This window comes from Pinus tabuliformis, chromosome 3_1 (genome assembly GCF_031772625.1).
Source record: "Pinus tabuliformis cultivar Carrire ecotype Pingquan chromosome 3_1, CPIR1, whole genome shotgun sequence".
In the NCBI taxonomy this organism is placed as follows: domain Eukaryota; kingdom Viridiplantae; phylum Streptophyta; class Pinopsida; order Pinales; family Pinaceae; genus Pinus; species Pinus tabuliformis.
Genome location: NC_142301.1, coordinates 42,950,192 through 42,957,544, shown reverse-complemented (window position 1 = coordinate 42,957,544; position 7,353 = coordinate 42,950,192).

The window sequence follows — 7,353 nt, the reverse complement described above, 5'->3', positions numbered from 1 at the left end:
GGGCACTTTTGCTTACAAGAAGCTCCCTTTCGGTTTAAAGAATGCTGGTGCTACCTTCCAACGTGCAATGTCCTATGCTTTTCATGACATCCGTCACATTGTACAGCCATATCTGGATGATCTTCCAGCTCATTCAGTCAAATGCCAGGACCATCCTTCCCATCTTCGTGAAATCTTTCTCCACTGTCGACACTACCGTATTAGGCTTAATCCTCATAAATGTGTCTTCTGCGTTGAATCAGGCCGACTACTCAGGTTTATCGTCTCCCGAGAGGGCATCCGTCTGGATCCCCTCAAAGTCGAGGCTATTCTAAATCTTCCTCCCCCTGCTTCTTTGCAGCAGTTGTAGAGCTTGCAGGGCAAAGCAAATTTCCTAAGACGATTCGTTCCAAACTATTCTGAGGTGGCTAAAGGTTTTACACGGTTATTGAAGCGAGACACACCCTTTCATTGGGATGCTATCGCCCAGGAGTCTTTCGAGCGTCTCAAGGGTCTCCTTGTTTCTGCTCCATTATTGCGACCTCCGAATTACCATCGTGATTATACTTTGTATCTGGCCGCCGCCGATACCACTATCGGCATGGTTCTCGTGCAAGACGATGATGATGGCAATGAACACGTCATATATTACCTCAGCCGCAACCTCTTGGATACGGAAACTCGATACGCTTATGTCGAGAAGTTGGCATTGGCCACCGTTTGTGCCGTCCAACGCTTCCAGCATTATATCTTGTTGCACACCACAACCGTGATTTCTGACTGCAACCCGATGACGTACATTTTGTCACGTCAGTTGTTGGGGGGCAAATACTCAAAGTGGATCGTCATCCTCCAAGAGTTTGACTTGGAATTTACTGCTGCCAAGTCTAAGAAGTCCCTAGTCTTTGTTGAGTTACTCTGCTCTTTGCCATCTCCTTCTGTGCCCTCTCTTTCGGAGGATCATATCCCGGACGAAACTCTTTTTTTTATCAGCACCCTCGATCCCTGGTACGGGGATATTATTGTATATCTGCAGACGTCCTCTTTCCGCCCCGCTGTATCCAAAGATGCTCGGCGGTGGATCCGTCATCAGTCTCAACCCTATCGTATCATTGGGGACACCCTGTACCGTCTCGGCGTTGACTCCGTCCTCCGCCGATGTCTAACCCTCGAGGAAGCTGAGAGAGTCCTGAATGACTGCCACTCTGGCGCCTGTGGTGGTCACATGTCCGGATATGCCACAGCTCAAAAAATCCTTCGCGCTGGTTATTTCTGGCCCTCCATTTTTAAGGATTGCATTCTTTCCGTCCGTTCATGTCATGCGTGCCAGATATACCAGCGGAAGATGCATGCGCCACCAGCTCCGCTGCACCCTGTAGTCACCGTTGGCCCTTTTGCAAAATGGGGCATTGATTATACGACCTGTAAGCCTCGCTCGGCCGGGGGGCATGGGTTTATTATCGTTGCCATCGATTACTTTACAAAATGGGCCGAGGCGATGCCCACATTAACTGAAGACGGTCACACAGCGGCGCAGTTTTTGTTCAATCATGTTATTACACAGTTCGGAGTTCTGCAGGCCATCGTCACAGATCACAGAAAGCATTTCCGTAATCACATGATGACCAAACTGACAACCCAACTAGGCTTACGGCATGATAGTTCGACCCCGTACTATCCTCAGTCTAATGGCCAGGTTGAAGCCGTTAACAAGATTTTGGTTACGATGCTTCAACGTACTGTTGACATGCATAAGTCTAATTGGCATCTGATGTTGTTTCCCGCCTTGTGGGCCTACCGAACCTCTGTGAAGGATGCCACTGGTTTCACTCCATTTCAATTAGTTTAAGGACTGGAGGCTACCCTTCCTATAGAATGTGAAATTCCTTCGTTAAAAATAGCCGTCGAGTTGCTTCCCAACACTACTCCAGTAGAGGAACGGCTTCTTTACCTAGAACGGTTGGACGAGACCCGTCACCTAGCCTCTCTAGCTATCGAAGCTCAAAAGAAGAGAGTTAAAACTCACTTCGACCACACCATCCATCCTCGTTCCTTTGTTGAGGGAGATCTAGTCCTGCTATACGACCAAGCAAATGACAAGCTGGGGGCAGGCAAACTCGAGCCCATGTGGCTAGGCCCTTATATTGTAAAGAAAGTGTTGCAGAAGGGGGCATATGAGCTAGTTGACTACGAAGGTAATCCTCTTGATAAGCCCCGCAATGGGCTGTACTTGAAAAAGTACTATGCATGATTCCATGCACTTCGATTTATACATGCGTGTGTGTGTGTGTGTGTGTGTGTGTGTGTGTGTGTTTTCATGTTTTTGGCTTGGTGTGAAGGCGTGATTGCCCCTTATTGTATTTTTGCTTCTTGTGCAGATGTCGGGTGCACCTTATGTTGGTTTCGCTGATGGTGCCTGCCGCAGCACTCGCAATTTGTCCTCTGTGGCGTGGGTGATCTACGATCCTCACGGTGAGTTGATAGATCTTCAAGGTGTGTGTTTAGGCTGTACTACAAATAATGTTGTTGAATATAGCGCTGTTATTGAATTATTAGCCGAGGTGATTAATCTCGGTATTTGTACATTGGTTGTTAACCTAGACTCTCAACATGTCGTCCATCAGCTCAATGGGCGATATTCCATCAGAGACCGTCACATTTTAAGGTTTTACTTACGTGTTAAATTGTTAGAAAGGAATTTTGACTTCATCACATATCAGCATATTCCACGACGATTAAACACATTATCTGATGCATTAGCTAATCATGTATTAGATAGACATTTGTGTAATTTATAATCAAAACATTATACAAGCTAGCACATAAAAGCACAATAATAAACCATAGGCATATGTATATATATATATATATATATATATATATATCTATATATATATATATATATATATATATATATATATATATATATATATATATATATATATCTGTGTGTGTGTGTGTCGCAATGTTTGCACCGCGTGCGTTACATAGTTCAAAAAATAATACATGTTCATCCTAATACATCCTGGGACGACATGTCCCTCAAAAAATATGCATAAAAGAAGCCTAGAAGTCTAATCGCGGTGGTGCTCATGATAGCACGTCACCGCATGCACCAATCGTCTCAATAAATGATGGATGCGAGTCGGCACCCCCACTGTGTGCCTCTGGTATGCAAAGGGCATGTCCGCCAGTCTAGCGTAACCCAGAATCCCTCGGGTGAGTCCCTCGAGATTCTGCACCAGCTCTTCCCCCACGGCACCCTCTGCCTGAGGGTCAGCTGCGGGCTGGAACCTCCGTGCTATAGGAGACAAGCCGGCTGGTCGCTCTGGGCCAACATCTGCATATATGTACAACTGTCATCAGAACATGCATGTATTAACAAAAACAAAAAATACATAAAACATCAAAAAACAAAGTGATCATACCTAACTCCTCGTCCCACTCCTCTCCCTCTGGCAGTGGGAGGTCTGGATCCCCGATGAAGTTAGTCCCCATGTATGGCCAATCCTCCACTACGATCAGCTGACGACGAAGCCATATAAAGAACTTGGGCCGCCAGGACATATGCTGGCCCCCTCCTCTAGGCATCACTGCTGCCCAGCGAGCCATCCTAGGCTCTCATGGCAATGGATCAGCCACTATAGCTCCCTAAATCTGAAAAAGGAATAATCGTTCCAAGAAGAACGACACCACAATTGAGCCATACCCAAACTGTTTCACTCCTTCTCGCTTACACTTTGTAAGCTGCCTTTTGATATTGGTGGTCCCCGCTGTAGCCCAGTCAAAAATGGTGGGGCTGAGGCATTCTGTCGCTAGTAGCAGATGATTCTTACTCACCTCATGGGGCGCCTGTACCCCAGCTGAACGAGTGATGGTGAACAATATCACCTTGAGGACCAAATCCCGAACGGTGGCAATATCTACCTTAGCACTGTTTTTCCCAAATTGTGCTCCTGGACACACTCGGGCAATCACCTCACCCATCTTCTCCCCGGAAGGTCTACTTCCGATCAAGATATGACTCGCCCCTCTCCGTGACAGCCCAGTAATGAAATACACATCAGACACATCCAGCTCTAAGGTTTGGTCCCGTAAGCGAAATACTTGGTCATCAACATCCCAAGCACCAACTATGAACTGCAATAACTCGGGCTGAGCTCGCAGGTAGGATGTGAGGAAGAATTTCTTGAGACCACAGTCTCTTAAAGCATTCATGCATCCCTCATCCTCGATAGCCAAGGCATCTACGGCATCATGTTCCCGTTCTTTCCATTCCACCACCATTTTTGCTTGTTTCCTGCACCCACAAGGATGAATAAATCATTATTAGAGCACTGGTAAGCTTACAAACCGGACAAATTTCAAATGCAATGGGAAATTCCACGTAAAAAATTAGGTCGCGCGGTTGGCGTGACTATTTCTAAAACAGTCGCGCCAATGGCGCAGCCCCTTTAGGCAAATCACCCCATTAGCGCGGGTCCGTGCCGGATACCTGCGCCAATGGGGCGGAGCCCTAAATTTTAAAATCCTCCTTGCAGAGGCTCAATCAGGGAACAAAATGCATAAAAAAGGTACAGAAATGGAGCTAAGGAAAGCGCCTCTTACTTGGAACCGACGAAATCCCGAATGGTTGCACGCATTGACTGTAATCACCGTCTGAAGTTTGCTCCCCAAACGGACCACCGCTACTATTCAAAGAGGTAAAAGTAAAAGTAATTCTATTTTTTACATTTTCACCATATTTATAAACTTTTTGACTTGCACTTAGGTTTAAAAAGTTATTTTTTGAATATTTTAATATATTTTTGGTCGAAAATGGATTTTACGCTTGCTTCTTGTGCAGCAACAGGTCTTTTACGCAACTTCGATGGTGAAACTAGTTGTATTTTATACTTTTTCAGACTCGGTAAATACACAAAAAAGTCACTATGGAGTCACCTTCCAGCTCTTTTCTAACTCGCTAAACATGAAAAGATCGTCGAGTTACCCCTCTTGACTCGTTAAACATAAATAAGAGACGGTCGTCTTTAAACTCTTTTCCGACCGTGTAAAAAATGAAAAGATCGTCGGACCCTTGTCGTTTCATGTTCGTTAATGGTTACGAAACGACGTGATATCGATCGCTTTTTTACTTTTTTAGGTCGATGTCACTACATATGAAAAGTACTCCTCGATTGTAATGATCGCGCGGTTCTTTCGAGCATTTTTTTATACTTTTCCGGGCTCGGGAGACACAACTTTACGAAAAAGGACCCCCCTGGAGTTTGCTTTTCTGCTATCTTTTCAGACTCTCTAAATAGGAAAAGACGCCGAGTTTTCCTATGTCAGGCTCATTAAAACTTTATGACATCGGATTTTGTCGTAATGACACCTCACAAGCATATGCTATCCCCGTCAAGCTTGTTAAAAATAACTGGGGTACTCGCCAGAAATGGTGGGGAAAATGGAACCATAATTATCGTCGTGTCGGCAGTATGTCACTCTTGAACATGGCACTTGTCTGCATTCGTGTCTGGGTGGGGACATCTCATCTTGTTTTTACACTTGCCTCCATGGGTTTGGGTGATCCTATTTGACATCTCATCTGCTCATTGCCTTGTCACCATGACCTCTGCTCATTTGATGTCAAATACTGCCAAGTCCACTGTCGTGCCGCCGATATGTTCAAGAGAAGTTGACCTCTGCAGACTTACAACCTCCCTCTGATACCTCACATAATTCTGATTCACCACAACATTCTTCCTCTGTCTTGTGTCAATGATGTGGGAAACACTATGGTCCACCTTTGATCAAGGTCACTTCCTATCGACTTCAGCTCATTATCCAGGAAGCTAATCTAGAGACTCCCTTCCGGTGCCTTGGAGCCTGCATGCCTCAATGGCAGGTTCTTCGAGTTCGACGCGAGGTTTTCATCATTGGCCTCCGATCGAATGATTCTGTGGGTGTTCGACGCCAGCTCATTGATTCACACGCCACAGATTGTACCTATAGTACCTTGAGGGCCATTGTCATTATTGGTGGTACCTCTCGCGTCTGTTAATAGTTTTCATCATTGACTGGTAATCAAACGATGTTCATGCATGTTCGACTCCAACTCATGTATTCGCATGCTTGAACTTGTACTCTGTTCGGGTCGAGATGGAGCGCAAGACCCTGGATTTTGTTTGTTGGAATCCAGGCTGCGATTTGTGGCTTATTATGATCATTACATGACTCATTCACTGGATGGCTGCGACCATGCCTGAGTCTATTTATCGATCCTCACTGGATGGCTGCACCCATACCTTGGATCTAGATTATTGTGTACTCTGTTATGGATGGCTGCGCCCATACCACATATATCATGTACTTGAGATATCAGTTGTACTTCTTTTCGCAGGTTCTCCGGCGGCCGTGTTTTCAGTTACGCATGTTCTTGTAAAGCATTTCACCCCTCTCTCTCCCTCGGGCCTCATGCTTTAGGGGGCATCTGTTACACAGCAATTTGTCACCGTTTGTCACCGTCCCTGTTACCCCTCTCCCGCACACTAGAGGACTCATTCCGGGACCTGTGAGAAGTGACATGACCTGAAACCACTTGCATTATATTCCTCTTAGTATGAGCTTCATATGCCCTGAAGACATCTCCTGCAGAATACCCATGAAAACAGCTCTTTTTGCATTAGCGCGGGTCCACAGTGTACTTCCCGCGCCAATGGGGGAAATCCTCTAAAGAGGGTGCACCATTGGCGCTCTGTCTCAGAGTCGCACTCGCGCCAACCGAATTGAGTAAAGTTTTTAACAAACAAGCTTCCGAAGGTTCTCCTTAACCCATTCACCAACTGAATCTATGTTGAGCTAGGATGGTTTGGCTTCGAATCTCCATAGAAGGGAAGTGGTTTGCCACCTTTCATGGAAGCTTCTTAGTGATAAAGCCAATCCCATGAATAATGTGGTTGATCCTATCTCTTTCCTCTCTATCTATAAAAGCTTGTCTCTATGCCTTGAGCAAGTTAGTTCCAGCATAGTGATAGAGAATACCAGGAGTTCAAGAGTTTGAAGCTGCAAGAGCCTTCTTTGCACCCATAAGGCCAAATCTAAGTGAGGAGATTCTTGTCACCCAAGAGAGAGAGGCTTGTTCCCCATCCCAACAAGCTTTGCAAGACTTGTGTAGCTGACTACCCAGCCAAAGGAGGATTTGACGTCAGAACTATGGTTGTATTCTTCTTTGTTATTTATCAATAATAGATGACTATCATTATGGTTCCACTCTCATTGTCCTATGATTGATGTTGAGTTATATCTTTTCTGACTGATATATAATTGCATCTATTGGATTTTATGCTTGTATTTGTGTTGTTCTTTGCATGTGCAGGTGTCCAATCACGGAGA